We start from the raw sequence: 26,303 nt of genomic DNA on the forward strand, positions 1-26,303 counted from the left end.
GTGGCCTGGAAAAGTAAGCTTCAAGGCAAGGGTATAATTGATATGTGGAGCTTGTTCAAGGAGCAACTATTGAGTGTCCTTGATAAGTATGTGCCCGTCAGGCAGGGAGGAAAGGGTCGTGTGAGGGAGCAGTGGTTTAATAAGGAATTGGAATCCCTTGTTAAATGGAAGAGGGCGGCCTATGTAAAGATGAGGCGTGAAGGTTCAATTGGGGCGATTGAGAGTTATAAGGTAGCCAGGAAGGACCTGAAGAGAGAGCTAAGAGCAGCAAAGAGGGGACATGAAAGGTCCTTAGTTGGTAGGATTAGGGAAAACCCTAAGGCTTTCTATAGGTATGTTAGGAATAAAAGAATGACTAGGGTAGGAATAGGTCCAGTCAAGGATAGTAGTGGGAAGTTGCGTGTGGAGGCTGAAGAGATTGGGGAGACACTGAATGAATACTTTTCGTCAGTATTCAATCAGGAACAGGACATTGTTGTCAATGTGAGTACTGAGTCACAATTAAGTAGAATGGATGGCTTTGAGGTATGTAGAGAAGAGGTGTTGAAAATTCTGGAAAGGGTGAAAATAGATAAGTCCCCTGGGCCTGATGGCATTTATCCTAGGATTCTCTGGGAAGCAAGGGAGGAGATTGCAGAGCCATTGGCTTTGATTTTTATGTTCTCGTTGTCTACAGGAGTAGTGCCAGAAGATTGGAGGCTAGCAAATGTGGTTCCCTTGTTCAAGAAGGGGAGTAGGGATAACCCTAGTAACTATAGGCCGGTGAGTCTCACTTCTGTTGTGGGCAAAATCTTAGAGAGAATTGTAAGGGATAGGATTTATGAACATCTGGATAGGAATAATGTGATCAAGGATAGTCAGCATGGTTTTGTGAAGGGCAGGTCGTGCCTCACAAACCTTATTGAATTCTTTGAGAAGGTGACTAAGGAGGTGGACGAGGGGAAAGCAGTAGATGTGGTGTATATGGATTTTAGTAAGGCATTTGATAAGGTTCCCCATGGTAGACTACTGCAAAAAATACGGAGGTATGGCATTGAGGGTGAGTTGGAGGTTTGGATTAGGAGTTGGCTGGCTGGAAGAAGACAGAGGGTAGTAGTTGATGGCAAAGGTTAATCTTGGAGTGCCGTCACTAGCGGTGTTCCGCAAGGATCTGTTTTGGGACCATTGCTGTTTGTCATTTTTATAAATGACCTGGAGGAGGGATTAGAAAGTTGGGTGAGCAAGTTTGCGGATGATACGAAAGTCGGAGGAGTTGTAGACAGTGAGGAAGGATGTGGCAGGTTACAGCGGGATATAGATAAGCTGCAGAACTGGGCAGAAAGGTGGCAAATGGAGTTCAATGTAGCTAAGTGTGAGGTGATTCACTTTGGTAAGAGTAATAAAAAGATGGGGTACTGGGCTACTGGACGGATACTTGGTAGTGTGAATGAGCAGAGGGATCTTGGTGTCCATGTACACAAATCTTTGAAAGTTGCCACCCAGGTAAATAGTGCGGTGAAGAAGGCATATGGCGTACTGGCTTTTATTGGTAGAGGAATTGAGTTCCGGAGTACTGAGGTCATGTTGCAGTTCTATGTAAACCTTTCCCTCTCACCTTGAACTTGTGACCCCGAGTGATTGAGTCCCCCACTCTGGGAAAAAAGCTTATTGCTATCCAACCTGTCTATACCTCTCATGATTTTGTAGTCTCAATTACGTCTCCTCTCAATCTCTGTCTTTTGAATGTAAATAATCCTAATCTACTCAACCTCTTCGTAGCTCACACCTTCCATGCCAGGAAACATCCTGGAGAACCTCTTCTGCACTGTGTCCAAAGCATCCACATCCTTCTGGTAACTGTACGCAGTATTCCAAATATGACTGAACGGTAAGTCTTATACAACCGTAGCATGACCTGCCAACTCTTGTACTCAATACCCGATCTGGTGAAGGAATGCATGCCGTATGCCTTCTTGATCACTCTACTGACCTGCATTGGCACCTTCAGGGAACAATGGATCTGGATACCCAGATCTCTCTGTACATCAATTTTCCCCAGGACTTTTCCATTTACTGTACATTTCACTCTTGAATCGGATCTTCCAAAATGCATCACCTCGCATTTTCCTGGATTGAACTTCACCTGCCATTTCTCTGGCCAACTCCCCAATTATTTATATTCTGCTGCAATCTCTGACAGTCCTCTTCAGAATCTGCTACTCCACCAATCTTAGTGTAAACCTGCTAATCAGACCACCTATACCTTCCACCAGATCATGTATGTATATCACAAAGAACAGTGGCCACAACACAGATTGCTGTGGAACACCAGTAGTCACAGTTCTCCATTTTGAGAAACTATGTTCCACGACTACTCTCTATCTCCTGTTGCCCAGCCAGTTCTCTATCCATCTAGCTAGTACATCCTAGATCTCATGTGACTTTCTCCATCAGCCTACCATGAGGAATTTTATCAAACGCCTTACTAAAGTCCATGTATATGATATCTACAAACCTTCCCTCATCAATTAACTTTGTCATTTCATCAAAGAATTCTCTTAAGTTGGTAAGATATGACCTTGCCTGCACAAAACCATGCTGCCTATCACTGATAAGCCCATTTTCTTCCAAACATAAATAGATTCTATCTCTCAGTACCTTCTCCGGCAGCTTTCCTACCACTGACATCAGGCTCACCGGTCTATAATTACCTGGATTATCCTTGCTACTCTTCTTAAACTAGAGGGCAACATTAGCAATTCTGCAGTTCTCCGGGATCTCACCTTTGTTCAAGGATGCTGCAAAGATAATGATGGATACATGCATAGCAGGGGTTTAAAAATTCTGCCAAATGTGACTAGATCAGTTTAGGATCAGACCAAAAGCCATTTGGAAATAGGGTGCTTTGTTCTGGGTTATGTCAATGTTCTTGAGAGTTACATCTGTGCTCATCCAGACAAGTGGGGAGTACTCCATCGCACTCCTGATTTGTGAGAGGCAGTGAGCATTACATATTTATATTGTAGTATTTCAAACTGTGTGATGAGAAATTTTACATCTTTATTGAATAAGTCCTGCTCTATGATAAATCAATTGTTGTGTAATTTATTAAGGAAATCCGCTTGATGGATTTATATTCTGAAACAGATCAGCATATCATTAAATAACCAAACAGTTTTTTTAATGTGTGTTGGGACTTGTAAGGTTGAGGGACTTCAGAATGACTGTGCTTCTCCCATTTTAGTTGTAGCAAAATGTTAAACTCACTTCTTGAAAGCCAACAGAGACTCCATTCCCAGAATTTCTACCTAAATGCACCATCAATGATGCATACACTAGTTAGACATTGTGAGACTAATATACACATTGTGGTTACTACCAAAGTGCAAATTCCGCCATGTGGTTAATTGAATGATTTTCACATTGTGGTTGCTATATTGCTGACTGAGACTAAGGCAAATTCCTTTAACAGAAATACCACTGTTCTAGAAAGCAATAAATCTAAATATATAAATTTTTGCAAGTAGGTAGAGCATTGTTTTTATATTTTCATGAGGCATCTATTAAATAAACCTATAGTGTTAATTTGCAAGTTTATTTTTAATCATTAACCTTTCTTAAAGTATTTGAACCATGATGCTAATTTCTTTCCAAGTTCATATTTTTTCAGTGGAATAGGGTAAAGCAGAAGGCCATTAAAATAAACCATGCAGTTGCATTTATGAAATAGTTGGAGTGTTTTGGAAGGAATATTAAAAGATAGAATGCATGACAGGTGGGTCTCTTATGTTCTTAGATATACCATAAGCTCAACATGTATTTTGAAAATCAACTCAAAACAAAACCTTAATGTTATTACATTGCAACATATGCAGGTATTTCGCTGACATTGCAGTTTTCAATCAAGAAAGAACACCCTTTTTTGAGATCAATGGATCACGTTTTCTTCCTGGACACCTTCACAACATCTCTCTGTCATTAACAAAAGTACAATAAGGTAACTTATCAGTAGCACATCTATAGTTCTCCTGATTGCCCACTCTCTTCAACAGAAGTCTGGCTGCAAAGTAGATGCATTTTCCGTCGCAAAAAAAAACATGATCGGCCAGTAATTGCAGAATTGAAGCCATCATAAACTCATTGCAAAAGTTGGTCATTTGATACAGTGGTGCAGAGGGAAAGGAAGTGCTACTTTGTTTTGCTTTCAGTTCTGTGGTGGTTCATTTTTAGTGGTAAATATTAAAAATAGCTGTACTGTGTTTTAGTATTTTGTGCAAGTTAGTGCATAGATATAGAAAATTTAAAAACAAATTACCAGGTTGGGTGCTTGCTGCAGCATATAGGAGTTAGCAGGCAGTGGGGATACATAGACTGCACATGTATGAGGTAGATGACTCCTTCTTGACTTCCTTTGGCTCATTGACATTGAGTTGATGTGTGAGTTTGAGATGCTGTGACATGTAAAGGAGGAGGAATCATATCTAGACATTGTTGCATCTTCGAACAGGGCCCCTAGAGAGGGAGCAGGCTCAGAATAGAGTTTGTGAGAAGATAGGAAACAGAGTAAGGCGAAGCAATATGTAGTAGAGAATGGGATCTCCACAATCAGATTCTGTTATACAGGTATAATGTACTTGCCATCTGTGAAGTTAAGGTTAAAGAATGTAGGAAAGACATGTAGAATGGAGACCATGGTACGTTGGTGCAGTAGGCTGGCCAAAAAGGGCAGGAGGAAGAGAGAGAGAAGGGAAATGTAATATGATAACAAAAGGAATTTAATAATAGGGGGACAAATGAGTGAGAAACCTACATTGTGGTGATTTTAATCAACCTGCTCAGACATGCTGTCACACACCTGCTGACAAGTGATCCTTGAATCCAGACTTTCTGGCTTCAAGGTAGGGAATCAAATCCAAAGGAACAATAAATTTAAATGTCATCTTTTTCAAGCTGAGTCTAAGAGTCTGTAATTATTAATGGTAAAGAAGAGACCACCAGTGAGTTTTAACAAGAAAAGGCACCTCTCTTACATTTCAGGAGCAAGTTTATTACATGATAGAAATAGGTGCATATTACACTGACTACTTAGCAATAATTATTTGAGACGATCAGGAGCCAGAGTTAGCACTAATGTATCTATCAACATCTTGTGCTAGACTCCACCCAAATTCTCCACCCATAGACGTGGTCACACAGATTGTGTGGAGTTTGTTACAACTTCAAATTAAATCCTTATATATATGCGGACTGTCACAGCCTTAGATACTCTAGACTAGTATCTCAATCAAAACATGTGGTGCTGGAAAAGCACGGCCAGTCAGGCAGCATTCGAGGAGCAGGAGAGTCGACGTTTCAAGTGCAAGCTCTTCATCAGGAATCACATTCTTCTGCTCCTCGAAAGCTGTCTGACTGGCCGAGCTATTCCAGCACCACACTTTTTGACTTTGATCTCCAGCATCTGCAGTCCTCACTTTCTTCTAGGATCTCAATGTGCACATAGCGTAATATGCAGACATAAAGCACATGACAAAGCATAGTGGAAACTGGGGAAAAACACTTCCAAAACAAGGATGCCAAGTTGAAGCAGAACCCATAGGACACATCTGGAAAGGGAAGAATTCAAAAACCACAACAAGTCCTCAGATGATTCTGAGGTGCAGTTGATAAAAAGGAAACCTGACTCCAATAACGGATAAAGGTCTTGGAATGGTAAGGGTTAAGGCATTGAAAAATATTGTTGAAAATGAAGAGATCGCCAAGGCAAGAAAGTGACCACAAAAAGCTTCAATTACAGTGCGACTGAACAGGAAGTCTCTGAAGGGTGGGAAGAGGAACCTCAGAAGTCTGTGAAATTTAGCTTTAAACTGACAATACTCTGGAAGGAAAATAAAGAAAGAATTGAGACATTCCAACATGACAAATCCATCTATTCACCACAATCAGGCACAATAGTCTGTAAGTGATGGGAACTCTCAATCAGTTAATGAAACCAAGAAGTGGGAATGATGGACATGGCAGCATTGTTTGCCCACCTTCAATTGTCCAGAGGGCAGTTAGGAGTCGACCATGTTGCTGTGGGTCTGGAGACACATGGAGGCCTGACTGGATTAGGACAGCAGTGAATCAGATGGGTCTTTCCAACAATTGACAATGGTCTCAGGATCATTAAGCTCTTAATTCCAGATTTTTTTAATTGTATTTAAATTCCACCATCTGCCATGTTTCCCACTGACTTGGCAATGGTTAGTCATTTGCCTGGGCCAGTCAGGGTCTACATGACCACAGTCTGGAGCCTGGGCAATGGTCAGTCCTGTAGGGCCATCACAAACATTTGGGCGAATTGTGTATTGTTAGTCAGGGAGCTGCAAAGTCAGAGGTCAGGGATTTGGTCAGTCATGTTCAGGAGTTGCTGTTGAAGTGGGTCAGGGGACTGAAGCGAAGATAATCCTGGAAGATAGAGTACAGGGTGGGGGGGGGAGTTGTTAGACTGGGGACAAGATTGGAGGGATGAAAACAGAAATGTGTTGATGTGGGGACAAGGTCAGCAATGAGGGTAATCTTGAGATATAAGGGGTTAGCACTGCAGTATATGGTAGGCCATGACAGAGGGGTTAATTACCATGACCATCACCATGGACTCCACAGGGAGAATTAAGAGGAACAGGGCGACCATCATTAAACTGCAATGCTGAGCTCACGGGACAAGAGGACAATTAGAAGCAATGTTCAATGTGGTGGATCACAATTAGGGAGGTGTATGAAATGAGGCTGTTGAGACATAAAAGGGGTCATGGAAACTCTGAGGGTTACCTAGCAACTGGGCAGAGCATAGGCCTTGGATAGTGTTGTAGAACAGAGGGAACTATGGGATCACGTATATAATTCTTTGAAGTTTGCGTCACATATAGACAAAGTGGTTAAAAAGACATTTAGCATGCTTGCCTTCATTGTTCAGTGATTGGACTGAAGAGTGTTTCCATGCTATATGACTCTATGGTGCTGACTGTCCACTATGAGCTGAGTTCCCTGCTATCACTTGTACACACTGACTGCAACTGGAAATGGCTGGGACAACATCCAAACTGGGCAGAATCAGTGGCAATTTAATCAGCAAAAGCATGGGATCCACGACTGCTGGATGCTACAACATTGAATTGGCAAATACAAATTTACTTTCTATTTACTTTCCAATTATTTCTTCCACCATCTGCAAGGTATGGCAGTGAACATGCTTTGGATCAAATAGTGGCCAAAGTCAATTTGCACCATGATATTGATGCTTACAAATTGATATCACAATGATGTTGAAGTTATTGGAATGATTTACAAACAGGCAAATGGTCACCTGTGAAACTTGGGAGTGGGAGAATGGGAACATAATTTCATCAAATGTCATGAACCTTTACTGAAAGTTTGAATGATTGATGTGGCCCTGAGATGGGCAAAGTGTCAGATTCTACCAGGCATGCCCTTTTTGTGCAATGGGTTGGTGGGTCCTATAACGGACACTGCATCTTCACCGATGCACAGATTGTCGGGGCGGTGGTAGAGCAGACAGGAGCACTGCTGAAGATGTGATTCTATTTCTTGGAGCAGTCTGAAGGTAGCCCTCCAGTATAATCCAGATGGAGTATGTGACATCACCTTGGCATGCTGTGCCTTCACAATTGGAGCAGGCAATAAGGGTGTCTGCTGTGTGCAGGGTACTGCAAGAACAGGTAAAGTCTTCCAAGGAGGAGAAAGAGGAGACTGGGGAGGAGGAAGTTCTTTTTGTGCATGACAGAACTTAGATACATTAGATGCTGCAAGCCAGGCAGGACATGACTGATGGCCAGTTCCAGGAGATGATGAGAGCTGGGTGCAGAAAACCATTATACAATGTGATATAGTCTTTGTTCATGATGCCAGTACTTGGCAAGCTTTAATAGCAAGACCTTGCAGAAGCTACAACAATGGACGAATGGACACCGCTCAACAATCGCCAGTCAGGAATGTTCCCTCCCAGTCAGGGAACACTCCAGCTGTGAAGGTCATTCAGCCTCTGATCTTCAGGTACATATCTTCCAAGGCAGCCTTTGAGATATGCAAAAATGCAGAATCGCTGAACAGAAATTGATAGCCAGGTTCCGTACCCATGAAGATGGCCTCAATCATGATCTTGGGTTTATGTTGCGCTACATGTGACCCCACCACACTGTAAAATCCTCCTTACTGTCCTGTTTTGACACCATCACCTGGATAAATTGTTATGATCTGTTATTAGTTTGTTACAGCTTTGGATTACTTATTACTTTGGTTAGGCCCTCACATGCAACTCTTACCTATTATATTATTCCAGTCATTTGGTTTGTCTCCAGCATCACTTTATTTTAATTACTTTATAATTATTTCTATGCTTCACTAAATCAGATTATAGGTCATCCCTTCCCATGTTATTCATCTATTGACACTTTACTCATACCACCTGGCACTCTTGATCCCTGCAGAGACTTACCATTTGGCCTGTCAACACTCCACTCACACCATTTGTATGACTTTTTGATCTCTCTGCCCATTGACCTCTCTGCCTGTAAATTTTGTGCCTGTGTATTTCTCTCTCACTTCACCTGATGAAGGGGCAACACTTGTGATTTCAAAAGCTTGTGATTTCAAATAAACCTGGTAGGCTTTAACCTGGTGTCATCTGTCCACCCCAGTCTACCACTGGCACCTCCACATGAGGGGAATGGATAGGGTGAATAGTCACAGTCTTTTTCGTAACATGGGGGAGTCCCAAACTAAAGGGCATAGGTTTAAGGTGAGATGGGAAAGATTTAAAAAAGATTTGCAAGTATGCAACAAGCTGCCTGAGGAAGTGGTGAAGGCTGGTACAATTACAACAGTTAAAAGGCGTCTGGATGGGAACATGAGAAGGAAAGGTTTAAAGGGATATGGACCAAATGCTGGCAAATGGGATTAGGTCAAATTGGGGTGTCTGGTCAGTGCGGACAAGTTGGACTAATGGGTCTGTTTCCCTGCTATGTGACTCCATGACTCTATATTGCCAGGGAGGTGCAACAGTGGATTGCCAACAAGTATTCAGGAGCTCAATGGCCTTTGATGAATGGCATAGATGACAAGGCTGAGTGGCAAGTTGCTCTTAGAACAATGTGTGGTAAGATAGGGACAGAATCTTCATTTGAGGGACACTAGAAGGACAGATAGGTGGTTAATGAGGTGAATTTGCTAAATTTGGTGTGATCTTTTTGGGTCTTGTATCGAGAATCGCTCCTAAAATCTCAATACAACTGACATTTAGCCAAAATAACATGAGATTCAGTCCACTGCCTTTTGATTGTTAAAGCAAGTATCACTTTGATTGTAAAGTTGGATTCTCAATAATGCCTAATCTAATCCTATCATCAACTGTGGTGATAAAGTTGATAGCATAAAGCAGACTGTCTCTGTTCCAAATGACTTTTTAAAAAATTATTAGCAGGTAATTTGGAAATCCCTGCATAAATCAAATGGCAGGCCCCTCTTTGAACTTGTTGTCTAAGTATAATACCACAAAGCTGACAGAGCAATGCATTTTACAAATTAAGATGGTTGCTGATGCAGTAGTGGTTTCTGCGCGACGTGATAGTCATTTTACGAGGAAGTAGGAGAGAGGCTGGGGAATTTTCAATTAAAATGTAAAATGGCAGCAGTTCAAAAAGGCAGCTCACTATCAAGAGCAATTAGTAATGGCAAAAAATGCCAGTCTACCCACATCCAATGAATAATTACAAAAAACATTTGTTTCATTCATTGTTTTTCATAACTTAGATATAGGTATTTTAAAACTCCGTGAGGAACAGAATACTTTTCAAAACATAAGCCAATGATCCAACACTTCTACAATTTCAAATAAAAACACATTTTAATCAAATGAGGGAGTTCTATTCGTTTTAACAATTATATATTTACTGACATATCAATGCAGAAGAGACATCACTTTTACTTAGTTCCAGAATATTCTTTGCAGTTTAAACTGTGAGTCAGTGGGGAGGACTTTATGGTCAGTGACCATAATTCTATTCTTAAAATAATGATGGAAAATGATCGTATCCTCAGAAAAGTATAAATGAATAGGAGTATACTTAAGAGGGAAATCAGGAGGGCAAAAGAGAAACATGAGATAGCTTTAGCAAATAGGGTTAAGGAAACTCAAACGGGATTTTACAAATACATTGAGGACAAAAGCGTAACTAGAGAGAGAATAGAGGTCCTTAAGGATCAACAAGGCTACTAATGTGTGGAAATGCAGAAGATGGGGGAGATAGTAAATGAGTATTTTTCATCAGTGTTTACTGTGGAGAAGGACATGGAAGATATAGAAAGTGGGGAAATAAACAGCGATATCTTGAAAAATGTCCATATTACAGAGGAGGAGGAGATGTTGGACAGCTGAAAACACATAAAGTTGGATAAATTCCCAGAACTTGACCAGGTGTACTCTAGAACTCTGTGGGAAGTTAGAGAAGTGATTACTGGACCCCTTGCTGAGATATTTGTATCATCAATAGTCACAGGTGAGGTACCGGAAGGCTGGAGACTGGTGAACGTGGTGCCACTGTTTAAGAAAGATTGAAAGGAGAAGCCAGGGAACTATAGACCGGTGAGCCTAACATCAGTGGTGGGCAAGTTGTTGAAGGGAATCCTGAATGACAGGATTTACATGTATTTGGAAAGGCAAGGACTGATTAGGGATAGTTAACATGGCTTTTTGTGTGGGAAATCATGTCTCACTAACTTCATTAAGTTTTTGAAAAGTAATGAAGAAGATTGATGAGGGCAGAGCAGTGGACGTGATCCATAAGGGCTTCAGTAAGGCATTCAACAAGGTTCCTCATGGTAGACTAGTTGGCAAGGTTAGATCACAGAGAATACATGGAAAACTAGCTATTTGGATATAGAACTGGTTTAAAGGTAGGAGACAGAGGGTGGTGGTGGAGGATTGCTTTTTAGACTGGAGGCCTGGGACCAGTAGCATGCCACAAGGATGCTGGGGCCATTGCTTTTTGTCATTTATATAAATGATCTGAATGTGAATGTAGGAGGTATGGTTACTAAGTTTGCAGATGACACCAAAATAGGAGGTGTAATGGACAGCGAGAAAGGTTACCTGAGAGTATAACGGGATCTTGATCAGATAGGTCAATGGGCTAAGGAGTGGCAGGTGGAGTTTAATTTAGATTAATGTGAGGTGCTACATTTTGGCAAGGCAAATAAGGACAGAACCTATACACTTAATGGTAAGGTTCTGGGGAGTGTTGCTGAACAAAGAGATGTTGGGGTTCAGGTTCATAGTTCCTTGAAGGTGGAGTTGCTGGTAGATAGGATAGTGGATCAGGCATTTGTTGTGCTTGCCTTTATTAGTCAGTGCATTGAATATAGGAGTTGGGAGTCATGTTGTGGCTGTACAGGCCATTGATTAGGCCACTTTTGGAAAACTGTGTTCAATTCTGATCTCCCTGCTATAGAAAGAATGGTGTGAAACTTGAAAGGATTCAGAAAAGTTTTACAAGGATGTTACCAGGGTTGGAGGGTTTGAGCTCCAGGGAGAGGTTGAAGAGGCTGGGGCTATTTTCCCTAGAGAGTCAGAGGCTGAGGGGGTGATCTTGTAGAGGTGTATATAATCATGAGGGGCATGGATAGGGTAAATAGACAAAGTCTTTTCCCCAGGGTAGGGAAGTCTAAAACTAGAGGGCAAATGTTTAACGTAAGAGGGCAAAGATTTAAAAGGAACCGAAGGGGCAACTTTTTCACGCAGAGGGTGTTTGGAATGAGGAAGTGGTGGAGGCTAGTACAATTGCAACATTTAAAAGGCATCTGGATGGGTATATGAATAGGAAGGGTTTAGAGGGATATGAGCCAAATGCTAGCAAATGGAATTAGATTTATTTAGGATATCTGGTGGGCATGGACGAATTGGACCAAAGGGTCTATTTCGGGGCTATACATCTCTATGATTCTATGACTCTACATGAAACTTTACATAGAATGAGTGGAGGACTACAGAACATGTTTTTAAAAATGCAAAACTGATTAAACTAGCAAACATAATCATGTTAATTTCTTTTGATTTAATGTCAAATTGTTCTTGTAGCCTGACTATAGTCAAATCACCCAAACGTTTGGAATTTATGAGTCTACAAGCCAGTGAATTTCTTCCTGGATTGCAAATTACTTTTTAACAAATCTAAAGCAGATACAGTGTGACCATGAATACTGTACAAAGAACCATATGTCAGTGACACAGAGTTCCTGAGCCTTTGATGTCTTTAGAGAATGATTGGAAATAACCCTCGGTCTTCACTCAAAACCTCAATAAGTATGAGGAAGCATAATTGACTAGATTAGATTACCTATAGTGTGGAAACAGGCCCTTCAGCCCAACAAGTCCACCGAAGCACAACCCACCCATACCCCTACACTTACCCCTTCACCTAACACCACGGGCAATTTAGCATGCATGGCCAATTCACCTGACCTGCACATCTTTGGACTGTGGGAGGAAACCGGATGTGGGATATAAATGAATTAATGTTATTTCTGCAAGTATAAATTCTGATACAGAATAGGAATGAGAAAATACATATTCAGCAAAAAGAAAGCATGAGACATGAATACAGAACAATGGTGGATATATGGGCAAACAGGAAAGCATCTGTTTCCCCCTTACACGGGGACACAGGAACAAACCCTAATCAAAGAGGTCAAAGTGGCCTCTGGATGGAAATAGATGCTGATAGAAGAAAAGATATGCTTAATCAATAATCTACAATAGACTGACGTCAAACACCCTTATGGGAGTCAGAGATAAGAGTTTGTCACGGACAAGACAGGATAAACAGAAGTTGTGGGATAAGTCTTAAGGAAATGAGTGACGTAAGCGAAGCAGGGAACAGACAATGGAATAAGGAAAAATATGGGGATTCAAACTGTATAAATTTCGAGAGTTTGTTGGATTTGGTGTGCATTTTCTCATTACCTTACCTGGTAATGAGACAGGGCACCCACCTATAGGTGTATAAATAAATGGCGGATTCAGATATTTGTCTCGGACTGAAATTATTAAAGTGAGTGAGCTTTTGTTTCTCACACGGAGCACCCGGAGGAAACCCACGCAGACACGGGGAGAATGTGCAAACTCCACACAGTCAGTCACCTGAGGCGGGAATTGAACCCAGGTCTCTGGCGCTGTGAGGCAGCAGTGCTAACCACTGTGCCACCGTGCCGCATAAACTATGTCTATGGTTATAAGTCATATATGGGTCATTCAAACTCCTCTCAATTTTATACTCAATTTTAGAAGCTAGTTATGAGTAAGGATTGAAAAAGCCCATGAGTATATAAACAAAAATCGAAACAATCCACAAACTGATTCACATTCTTCAAGTAATTAAAACGTCTCATACTTCAAAGATAAGAGGGATTGAGCTCCAGGCAGTAACCTAAGGGATATTCTTTCTTTCACGGTTAACTTTCACACTATCATTAATGAGCTTGTGATGAGAAAAACTACTTTACTTCCTACTGACTACTAGCAAAAGGAGGAAGTTTTCCACTCAATTCTGGGAAATCATGTGAATGGCTAGAAGTTGTTTTCATTGCTCATAATACCTTCATTATAGGGGTTGCCTGAGAATCACGCTGTATGCACAATACTGAACATAAATATCATAGATTTCATAAAACCTTCAGGTGAGAATAATTAATCATTTTCTATAATTATGCAGCTTGATTCAGCAATCCTTTCTCATTGGAAGTTGTACATTGCTTGGCTGTCATGCATTAGATCATAAACCATGTTTCATCGGATTAAGTAGGATTGCATAGAAGATACAAAACAGGAACAGACCATTCAATCCAACTAATTCAAGCCAGAATTTACTCTCCACTCCAACTTCTTCTACATTCTCCTCTAAAAACCTTTTCTATAATTGCTAATTACAAAATAATCCCTAAATTTTATACTATCTCAAGGCTGAGTTGTTTTCAGAGCAATCCAGTGCTACCAGACTTAACTCCAAGCAGACTGCACAGACAAAACAATCATATTGTACTGCATGATTTTGCAAATGGGCATGAAGAAAAGGTGATTCATAACTAGCAAAATCATATAGGTTTCAGTGAAAGCATGTAACATTTCCAGAAGACAATGTAGTTAATGCCCACATCCCACAAGAGCATTAAAAAAAAGTACTGCTTTCTCTTTATGCTTCCACTGGATATGCTAATAATGCACCTCATACTGGACTAAAAACTGAAAGAACTGCAATTGCTGTAAAGCAGAAACAAAAACAGAAATTGCTGGAAAATGTTTCAGGTCCTGTGACCCTTCCGTTAACTCTGATTTCTCTTCAAGGATGCTGCCAGACATGCTGCGCTGTTCTAACAATTTCTATTTTTGCAAGAAATACTGACTTTGATGTTTCTGTTCAATATTTACAAAATCATGAAGGGTATAGACAGGGTGGATAGAGACAAGCTCTTTCCCCGGGTGAAGGATTCAATAACGAGAGGTCATGCTTTCAAGGTGAGAGGTGGAAAGTTTAAGGGGGATACACACGACAAGTACTTCACGCAGAGGGTGGTGGGTGTTTGGAACGCGTTGCCAGCAGAGGTGGTAGAGGCAGGCGCGGTAGATTCATTTAAGATGTGTCTGGACAGATGCATGAGTAGACAAGCTCTTTCCCCGGGTGAAGGATTCAATAACGAGAGGTCATGCTTTCAAGGTGAGAGGTGGAAAGTTTAAGGGGGATACACACGACAAGTACTTCACGCAGAGGGTGGTGGGTGTTTGGAACGCGTTGCCAGCAGAGGTGGTAGAGGCAGGCGCGGTAGATTCATTTAAGATGTGTCTGGACAGATGCATGAGTAGGTGGGGAGCAGAGGGATACAAATGCTTAGGAATTGACCGACAGTTTAGACAGTAGATTTGGATTGGCTCAGGCTTGGAGGGCCGAAGGGTCTGTTCCTGGTCTGTAAATTTTCTTTGTTCTTTGTTCTTAACATGATAATACAAAATAACAAGGTATTTCTATACAAATGTTACCAGAAGTTCACAATCTCTTTTCATTTCTGTACATCACTTCTCTTATAAATCCTTGTTCTTTTTATCCTATTACTTATAATTCGAGGGTAATTTGACTCATTGCTTGTATTAGACAGATTATATTGATATTGCATGAAAATTATATTCATAGAATTCCTACAGTGCAGAAAGAGGCCATTGGAAGGGCATCTCACCCAGACTCACCCACTATCATGTGGCTTTTAATATTGGTTAACCCATCTAACCTTAACATCCCTGGACACTATGGGAAAACTTTTTAAGCATGGCCAATCCAGCTAACCTGCAGATCTTTGGACTGTGAGAGGAAACTGGAGCAAACAGAAGAAACCCATGTAGACTCAGATAGTACGTGCAAAGTCCACACAGACAATCGCCTAAGGCTGGAATTATTCCTGGCTCCAAGGTGTTGTGAGGCAGTAGAGCTAACCACCAAGTCAGAATCTATTAGATTTAGATTAGATTACATTACATTACATTACTTACAGTGTGGAAACAGGCCCTTCGGCCCAACAAGTCCACACCGACCCACAACACCCCCAGATCCATTCCCCTACAATTACCCCTTCACCTAACACTACGGGCAATTTAGCGTGGCCAATTCACCTAACCTGCACATTTTTGGACTGTGGGAGGAAACCAGAACTCGTGGAGGAAACCCACGCAGGCACGGGGAGAATGTGCAAACTCCACACAGTCAGTCGCCTGAGGCGGGAATTGAACCCGGGTCTCTGGCGCTGTGAGGCAGCAGTGCTCACTACTGTGCCATTAAAGAAGTCTTAATAATTCATGTTGAGAATTATAGCATGATCAGAAAAATCAATGTGGTTTTAAGAAGGGAAAATCATGTTTGACAGAGGTATTGAGAATGTAATCATTGATAAAGAAGAACCAGTATATCTAATAAATATGAATTTTTTAAAGGCCTTTGGTAAAAATGCCCTGCATCCAGCCAATACAGAAAGCAAGGATGTATAAAATTGAGGGCAATGTATTAGCGTGGATAGACAATCACATAACAAATACAAAGCAGAGAATAGGCATAAACGGGACATTTCCAAGTTGACAGGTTGTGAGTGCTGCAGAATCCCAAAAATTAGAGCTGGAACACCAGCTATTCACAATGCATTAATGAGTTAGAGAAAGGAACTAAGAGCAATTTGCTAATAATATGTTTAATGGGACTGTAAGGTCCTAGAACTGTACAAAGAGACTTCAAAGACACAAATGAATAGATTGCAAGGGAGTACATGCATCATAAAGTGAGGAGTCATGATATTAGTCACTTTGGTAACAAGAACAGAAAAGTAGAATTTTTTGAAAAGATGTGAAACTGGTAAATACTGATGTTCAGACAGTGCTCATACATTTAACACAGGAAGCTAGCATGCAGGTACAGTCATTGATAAGGAATGGTGTAGAGGTGCTGGTGTAGGGGTGGGCAAAGTTAAAAATCACAGCAGTTCAGGCAGCATCCGAGGAGCAGTAAAATCGACATTTCGGGCAAAAGCCCTTCATCAGGAATAAAGGCAGAGAGCCTGAAGCATGGAGTGATAAGTGAGAGGAGGGTGGGGGTGGGGAGAAAGTCAGGACATGGATGAAGAGCTTCAGGGCTGCTCCTCAGATGCTGCCTGAACTGCTGTGCTCTTCCAGCACCACTAATCCAAAATCTGGTTTCCAGCATCTGCAGTCATTGTTTTTACCTCGTTGATTTTAACCCTACTGCAAATCCTCTTGCAAGGATGCCTGCCTTGAAGAGGTTTTCCTCCTCTCTCTACAAGAATCTCAAAGAGTCCCTCTCCCACTGCAACTCCCAGGTCATTTCCTCTGCCCTGACGCTGTTCAACCATGTCCTGACTTTCTCCCCACCCCCACCCTCCTTTAGCTTATCTCTCCACGCTTCAGGCTCTCTGCCTTTATTCCTGATGAAGGGCTTTTGCCCGAAACGTCGATTTTACTGCTCCTCGAATGCTGCCTGAACTGCTGTGCTCTTCCAGCACCACTAATCCAGAATCTGGTTTCCAGCACCTTCAGTCATTGTTTTTACCTTTACAAAGTTAAAAATCAGACAACACCAGGTTATAGTCCAACAGGTTTATTTGGAAGTAAAAGCTTTTGGAGTGCGACTCCTTCATCAGGTAGCTAGTGGAGCAGGATCATCAAACACAGAATGTAGAGCAAGACATCTTAGTGTCAAACAACTGATGTGATATATTGAACAAACTTAGATTGTTAAGTCTTTCATCTTTTAGAATGGGTTGCAGGTTTCGATTCATTAATATGTAAATCCCAGAACTTCAAACCTCCTACCTGACGAAGGAGCAGCGTTCTGAAAGCTTGTACTTCCAAATAAACCTGATGGACTATAACCTGGTGTCGTGTGATCAGGAAGGCAAATTGCACATTCTTTGTTGAAAAAAAAATGGCAACACAATAATAAGGAAATGACTCATAATTGAACAGATTTAAGGTTAAGATAGAGAAAATTTAAGACATTCAGTGAATCCCAGGGCGTACAGACAACACAGGAAAGTGAATGAAAGTAAATGAATCATGCTGATATTGCATGACCCGTCAGATCTTATGACTCATATGGACTACACATGCTCATATTTCTTATGCTCTTTTGTTCAGTTCCTGATTGATGTGAAAGGAAGTAAAGGACTGGAAGCATATGTAATGACAAATCACTCTTATCTCGAGTTGACATGGTCTCATTCTTTTTCGTTCACACTGTAGCCAAGATCAATGAATAAGAATTCTCAGTTATTACATAATCGCTTCTTAAAAATAATATTACTTTGAAATCTATGGTATTTAGCTGCAGATCCTCTCTTGATCAAGTTGTTTCATTGACTTATTGTTTATTATTGTTCTTTGAGAGTGGCAATTATGAATTAAACCTCTTTACTTACCAGAAGCTATTTTATATGATATAAAAGCAGTGGATGGTCATTTGGATGGTGCTACTGAGAGAATTAAGAGTAGGATTGCAGGGATGTTGGGAGTGTGGACTAGGAGGGTGAGTATTCAATGATACTTAATTGAACTTGCCAAGTGCAATCTTTTCTATAATCCACAGAAATATGCTACTACTTATCTCTTTGACCAGCAGGAAATAGATCTTAATGAAATCTAGTGCTGACTGATGTTATATATTGATATTTCATTTTGCTCCTCATACAGCATTTCCATTGTTCTAAAAAACATTTATTGAAAATCGAATGCATAAGATTTGAAAGTAAACACAGAAAATAAAATGTATATTCAATATCACCTACTCACACTATAAGCAACAAATTAAAGTAACTGTCACTCTACATACCATATTTATTTTCTTACAAGATGTGACCAGTCTTTACTTTGTGATATTTCCTAGTTTAACCATAAAGTTACTTACCCTTATAATTATCCTAGATAACAGCTGCCAGCCTCTTAGTGAAATAATGTTTTCTTATGTTCTGCCATTAATTGAAAGAATCTGATCTATATTATTATTGCAATTTCTCCCACTCCCAGAACTATCTGTGGTATCTGCATTCATTTAATTCTTGCTTCTTGAGTGTCCCTGATTTTATTGCTTTACTGTTGGTGGGTGTGTAAGTTACCTCCAGGTTTTAAGATCCCCATACTTCTCTGATTCTCAACACTGTTTTCATTTTTAAGACACTTCTTAAAACATACCACTTTGATCAATTTTTGGTGGTCTGGCCTGATTTCGCCTCATGTGTCCAGGTGTTATATTTTGTTTTACGATACCTCTGTGAAGTGCCTCTGACCATTCCATTGCTTTAATAGTGCTTCATAAATACACACTGTTAATATTCAGTGGTTAATTATGACATTCATCTCAAAGGCAATTGTCTAAAAGATGAAATCGGTTATTAATCCCAGTTACCTATTGGTTACACAGAAATGTTGAAGGGATAGGTCACTTATCATCTCAAGCCAGTTGCGGGAACCATGGTTGATGTGTGACTCAATTCAATATTGTTGCCCTTATTCTTTAATATCTTTAATATATCCCATATTCTTTAATATCTTTGGATGACTAAACCTATCAATCTTAGATTTAAAATTAACAATGAGCCTAACATCAATTGCTATGTACAGAAGCAAGTTCCAAACTTCTAGAACCCTTTATGTGTATGCGTTTTTGAATTTCACTCCTGAAAGATCTGATTTTATACTTCCATCCAAGACCCATCAATCAGCAGAAATAGCTTCAATCTAACTATCTATCTTGTCTGTTCCTGTTAATATCCCAAAAATGTTGAACCAGTCACCTCCTAAATTCCAGGGAACATTTACCTAATTTGCAAAATCTTTCCTTGCATCCAGGCATCATTCTGGTAAACTTATAAACCCTGCAAGACCAAGGTACCTTGCCTAAGTAAGACCATACTTGAAAGATACAATGCAATTTTAGATGATCTACCTTCAAATGGCATACATTTGTAGTTATTCTGTGCAAGAATCAGAGCATAACAATGACTATTTGAAGTGATGCATGCAATTTTGCAGCAACTGATTGATAGAAAAGCCAGTAATAATATGACAGTAAAAATTGCGACTTGCCAGTGGAAATATTCAACCGTTTGTTGCAAGATGCTTGGGATTACAAGTAGTAAATGAGTTGCATTTAAAAGTGTACAAAATATTTGACACCCATACAGCAAAAATCATATTCCCAATATAATAAAAATCCAAGAGTCCCACCACATATACATCACCCAAACTGCAAAAACATTAAACCTGCAAATGAAAAATATCTAAGCTTCATAAATAAAATCACTTGAGACAAGACTTCCACTAACCATGTTAAAAGGTTGTGGAGTTGTTTTGTTCTGCAGATGTTAAAGCATGATAAAGTGCTATGGAGGAAGTGATCTATTGTCTGTGTTGCCTTTCCAATAAGATATTAAGCTGATGTAATGTCTGTCCTTTTGAGTGATGTAAATGATCCAACATGATTATATTAAAAAAAACAAGGGAATTCTTCCTGAGGCCAGCCAATTGTTTTTTTTCAAGCAACATCAATAAGGCAAATTATCCTGTCATTTATCTCTAATTAAAGTTTGTATTGTGTGAAAGATATTATCGCTGAAATTTCCTACAATGGTGATTATATTTCAATTACTTAACTGGATGTGAATAGCCACAGGAATTCCTGAAGTTGGGAAAAGTGAGATACAAAGTTGTTTTTCTTAACTTCGCCTAAACTTGTTCAGTTTGGATCCATGCTGTTAATTTCTTCAGTTAGCTCTCTCTTTCTCCAATTGACTGTTCTCCATCACCAGGACTGTTCAGCTCTGCTGCCATCTAACATCATTATTCACAAATATTCTTTACTTCTCTGCATTATCCCATTGTTTGTGCCAGTTCTACACAAGCTCAGGATTAGATTAGATTAGATTACTTTGATTAGATTAGATTAGATTACTTACAGTGTGGAAACAGGCCCTTCGGCCCAACAAGTCCACACCGACCCGCCAAAGTGCAACCCACCCGGACCCATTCCCCTACATTTACCCCTTCACCTAACACTATAGGTATTTAGGATCTGGCCACAATGACTTAATAAGTTGATGTTTTATCTTCAACTCTTTAATCCTACTCTCAAAGTATTTTCACCATAACTGTGATGAAATCCGAAAGCACTGGGGGAGTCTTTTACAAAACCTGCCTTGACACTCGACTGCCCTCGACTGTTCTCTCTGAACTCTGTCTGACTCTTGTTAATGCTCAAAGCACCCAAAGTGGAAATCCAGACTTTGCATTCTCTGAACCAGGAAATTTCCCAATACCTGCTGCCCATCTCATGATGAAAAGCCTGTCTAAGATGTCCAGACGACTATAGAAAATGTTACTGTGCAGAAAGATACCATTCAGCCCCTTCTGTCCGAACGCTTCAATTTTGTTTCTGCTCAGACAGCTTGAATGTATTTGAAAAAGATAGGTCATGGAAGGATGTTGTGAAATTTGAAAGGGTTCAGAATAGAATGTTGCCATGGTTGGAGTGTTTGAGCTACAGGAAGAGGCTGAATAAGCTGCAGTGGTTTTCCATGGAACATTGGAGGCTGAGGGTTGACCTTAGCCAGGGAACTATAGACCAGTGAGCCTGACGTCGGTGGTGGGCAAGTTGTTGGAGGGAAGTCTGAGGGACAGGATGTACATGTATTTGGAAAGGCAAGGACTGATTAGGGATAGTCAACATGGTTTTGTGTGTGGGAAATCATGTCCTCACAAACATGACTGAATTTTATGAAGAAGTAACAAAGAGGATTGATGAGGGCAGAGTGGTAGATGTGATCTATATGGACTTCGGTAAGGCATTCAGCAAGGTTCCCCATGGGAGACTGGTTAGCAAGGTTAAATCTCATGGAATAGAGGGAGAACTAGCCTTTTGGATACAGAACTGGCTCAAAGGTAGAAGACAGAGGGTGGTAGTGGAGTGTTGTTTTTCAGACTGGAGGCCTGTGACCAGTGGAGTGCCACAAGGATCGGTGCTGGGTCCTCTACTTTTTGTCATTTAAATAAATGATATGGATGCGAGCATAAGAGGTAGAGTTAGTAAGTTTGCAGATGATTGGAGGTGTAATGAACAGCGAAGAGGGTTACCTCAGGTTACAACAGGATCTTGACCAGATGGGCTTAGAAGTGGCAGATGGAGTTTAATTCAGATAAATGTGAGGTGCTGCATTTTGGGAAAGCAAATCTTAGCAGGACTTATACTCTTAATGGTAAGGTCCTAGGGAGTGTTGCGAACAAAGACACCCTGGAGTGCAGGTTCATAGCTCCTTGAAAGTGGAGTCTCAGATAGGTAGGATAATGAAGAAGGCTTTTGGTATGCTTTCCTTTATTGGTCAGAGTATTGAGTACAGGAGTTGGGAGGTCATGTTGCGGCTGTACAGGACATTGGTTAGGCCATTGTTGGAATATTGCGTGCAATTCTGGTCTCCTTCCTATTGGAAAGATGTTGTGAAACTTGGAAGGGTTCAGAAAAGATTTACAAGGGCATTGTCAGGGTTGGAGGATTTGAGCTATAGAGAGAGGCTGAACAGGCTGGGGCTGTTTTCCCTGAAGCGTCGGAGGCTGAGACGTGACCTTATAGAGGTTTACAAAATTATGAGGGGCATGGATTGGGTAAATAGGCAAAGTCTTTTCCCTGGGGTTGGCAAGTCCAGAACTAGAGGGCATAGGTTTAGGGTGAGAGGGGAAAGATATGAAAGAGACCTAAGGGGCAACTTTTTCACGCAGAGGGTGGTACGGGTATGGAATGAGCTGCCAGAGGAAGTAGTGGAGGCTGGTACAATTGCAACATTTAAGAGGCATCTGGTTGGGTATATGAATAGGAAGGGTTTGGAGGGATATGGGCCGGGTGCTAGCGGGTGAGACTAGATTGGTTTGGGATATCTGGTCAGCATGGATGGGTTGGACCGAAGGGTCTGTTTCCATGCTGTACATCTCTATGACTCTATAGAGGTTTATAAAATCATGAGGGGCATGGGTAGGGTAAATAGACAAAGTCTTTTCCCTGGACTGGGCGAGTCCAGACCTAGAGGGCATAGATTTAGGGTGAGAGGGGAAAGATATAAAAGGAAACAAAGGGGCAACGTTTGCATGCAGAGGGCGGTGCGTGCATGGAATGAGCTGCCAGAGGAAATGGTGGAAGCTGGTACAATTGCAGCATTTCAAAGGCATCTGGATGGGTATATGAATAGGAAATGTTCAGAGGGATAAGGGCCAAATGCTTGCAAATGGGATTAGATTGATTTAGGATATCTGGTCAGAATGGATGTGTTGGACCAAAGGGTCTGTTTCTGTGAGTCTCTATAAGCTCATGCCTCTCAGGTCTCAAGGACTGATAGACATTGTTCAGTCATGGATCTAAATCCAGCAGTTGGAGAGCATAATTGTGACAATCCTCCAGGCTTGGGAAGTTTACAGCTAGGCAAAACAGAAGTGTCCAAAAATACCACTAACTCTAACACATAAAGAAGAAAGCACATGTTCATAGTAGACAGCTTGCAGGATGAATTTATCTTTTACTGTATATCACATTCTGGCCTTCCTCTGGAAGTGGGAGGGGATAGGAGTGAAAGAGGTCTGCATGCCAATCTGCTCAGGACTTGGCTGGGAAGTTTGGGGACACCCACCGCTAGGGGTCTCTGTTCACAAGCAAAAACAGAAATTGTGGGAAAAAACTCAGCAGTTCCGGAAGCATCTGTGAAGAGAAATCAGATGTTTTGTGTCCAGTTAGCCTTTTTCAGGCAGCTAGGAAAAATTGCTTTTTATGCAGAAGATAGGTTGGGAGTGGTTAAGGGAGTAAACAAGAGGTGAAAATAGAGCCGAATGAGAGAGAAGAACAGTTGAACAGACAAAGGAGTGGATAACAGTCGGCCTAGGAGATTGAATGGCTGCTAATTGGGACTAAGTGGTGAACAATGGTTGGGGGTAATAGCAGATTACAGAGGAACCTCGATTATTCCAACGACATCGGCGGGATGTATTTTGTTTGGATAATCAAATGTTCGGATAGTGAAATGCCGGATAACACAGTTTAGCCAAGCATCAGGACCTTTTGATCTTGTTCGGATAATCCGAATTTCAGATAATCAAATGTTAGATGATCAAGGTTCCCCTGTATTGATAACAGGGTCTGGTGTGTGGGTGCTGGAGTAAGGACTTGGGAGAAAGTGCCTAAAGCCATAAAATTGTTGAACTCGATATTGACTCCAGAAAGCTGGAGATTTTACCAAGAGAAAATGAAATACAATTCTTCCAGCTTGCACTGAGCCTTGCTGGAGCACTGCAGCAAGTCTGAGACAGAGATGTTAGCTAGGGAACAGGGTGGTGTTTTAAAGCAGCACATAACTGGAAGCTCAGGGTCTTTTTTGTGGACAGAACGTAGGAGTTCTGCAAAGTGCTCACCTAGTCTATGCTTTGTTTCCCCAATGTAGAGGAACCACATTGTGAGCAGTGAATGTAGTAGAATGGATTCAGCAAAGTATAGGTAAAGTGCCGCTTTACCTGGAAAGTGAGTTTGGGCCCTTAGATAGTGAGGACAAAGGAAGAAAATGGGCAAGTATTATCCCTTCTGCAGTTGGGGGAGAAGGTCCGTGGTGCTTTGGGAGGGATATTGGAAGTGAAGGAGGAGAGGACCAGGGTGTGCCAGAGGGAATGATCTTTGTGGAAAGCTGACAAGGGGAGGAGAGAGGGCAACCATAAGACCAGAAGACATAGGAGTGGAAGTAAGGCCATTCGGCCCATCGAGTCCACTCCGCCATTTAATCATAGCTGAAGGGCATTTCAACTCCACTTACCCGCATTCTCCCCGTAGCCCTAAATTGTTGTGACATCAAGAATTTATCAATCTCTGCCTAGAAGACATTTAGCGTCCCAGCCTTCACTGCACTCCGCGGCAATGAATTCCACAGGCCCACCACTCTCTGGCTGAAGAAATGTCTCCGCATTTCTGTTCTGAATTGACCCCCTCTAATTTTAAGGCTGTGCCCACGGGTCCTAGTCTCCCCGCCTAACGGAAACAATTTCTTAGCGTCCACCCTTTCCAAGCCTTGTATTATCTTGTAAGTTTCTATTAGATCTCCCCTTAACCTTCTAAACTCCAATGAGTACAACCCCAGGATCCTCAGCCGTTCCTCATATGTTAGACCTACCATTCCAGGGATCATCCATGTGAATCTCCGCTGGACACGCTCCAGTGTCCGTATGTCCCTCCTGAGGTGTGGGGCCCAAAACTGGACACAGTACTCCAAATGGGGCCTAACCAGACCTTTATAAAGTCTCAGTAGCACATCGCTGCTTTTATATTCCAACCCTCTTGAGATAAATGACAACATTGCATTCGCTTTTTTAATCACGGACTCAACCTGCATGTTTACCTTTAGAGAATCCTCGACTAGCACTCCCAGATCCCTTTGTACTTTGGCTTTATGAATTTTCTCACCGTTTAGAAAGTGGTCCATGCTTGTATTCTTTTTTCCAAAGTGCAAGACCTCGCATTTGCTCACATTGAACTTCATCAACCGTTTCCTGGACCACTCTCCCAAACTGTCTAGAACCTTCTGCAGCCTCCCCACTTCCTCAGTACTACCTGCCTGTCTACCTATCTTCGTATCATTGGCAAACTTCGCTAGAATGCCCCCAGTCCCTTCATCCAGATCATTAATATATAACATGAACAGCTGCGGCCCCAACACTGAACTCTGTGGGACACCGCTTGTCACCTGCTGCCATTCCGCAAAAGAACCTCTTATCCCAACTCTCTGCCTTCTGTCAGACAGCCAATCCTCAATCCATGCAAGTAGCTCACTTCGAACACCATGGGCCCTCATCTTACTCAGCAGCCTCCCATGTGGCACCTTATCAAAGGCCTTTTGGAAGTCTAGATAGACCACATCCATTGGGTTTCCCTGGTCTAACCTACTTGTCACCTCTTCAAAGAATTCTATCAGGTTTGTCAGGCACAACCTCCCCTTACTAAATCCATGTTGACTTGTTCTAATCTGACCCTGCTCTTCCAAGAATTTAGAAACCTCATCCTTAACGATGGATTCTAGAATTTTACCAACAACCGATGTTAGGCTAATTGGCCTATAATTTTCCATCTTTTGTCTTGATCCTTTCTTGAACAATGGGGTTACAACAGCGGTCTTCCAATCATCTGGGACTGACTCCAGTGACTTTTGAAATATCTCAACCAACGCCTCCGCTATTTCCTCAGCCACCTCCCTCAGAACTCTAGGATGTAACCCATCGGGGCCAGGAGATTTGTCAATTTTAAGACCTTTTAGCTTTTCTAGCACTACCTCTTTTGTAATGGCAACCATACTCAACTCAGCCCCCTGACTCCCTTTAATTGTTGGGATATTACTCATGTCTTCCACGGTGAAGACTGACGCAAAGTACTTATTAGTCTGGTGATGGCATCCAACTAGATATGGCAGCTATTGAACTCTGGATGTGTGTGCTGCTGGGATTGTAGTTGAGGACAAGGGGGACTGTTGTGAGGGGGAAGAGAGGGGGTGAGAGCCGAAGTGCAGGAGATGGTTCGAGACCCAGTTGAGGGCCCTGTCAACTACTCTGCTGGTTGAGGAAGAAGATGGACATTTTGGAGGCCCCCTTGTTAAAGTTGGCATCATCAGAACAGATACGACTGAGGTGGAGGAACTGGCAGGATGGAATAGAGACTTTACAGGAA

General features: G+C 41.5%; 1 long non-coding RNA gene across 1 annotated transcript in view; it reads left to right on the top strand.

The window, feature by feature from the left end:
- The first annotated feature begins 3,656 nt into the window (after positions 1-3,656).
- Positions 3,657-26,303, top strand: part of LOC148150099 (uncharacterized) — a 40,807-nt gene continuing 18,160 nt past the window's right edge. Inside the window, exons 1-2 of the long non-coding RNA XR_015756918.1 lie at positions 3,657-3,754; positions 3,855-3,976. This is a non-coding gene — a long non-coding RNA (uncharacterized LOC148150099). The remainder of the gene's footprint in view (positions 3,755-3,854; positions 3,977-26,303) is intronic.

Source organism: Chiloscyllium plagiosum, unplaced genomic scaffold, assembly GCF_037043375.1.
Source record: "Chiloscyllium plagiosum isolate Xiang-an unplaced genomic scaffold, Cpla_swu_hap1 HiC_scaffold_4, whole genome shotgun sequence".
Classification (NCBI taxonomy): Eukaryota; Metazoa; Chordata; class Chondrichthyes; order Orectolobiformes; family Hemiscylliidae; genus Chiloscyllium; species Chiloscyllium plagiosum.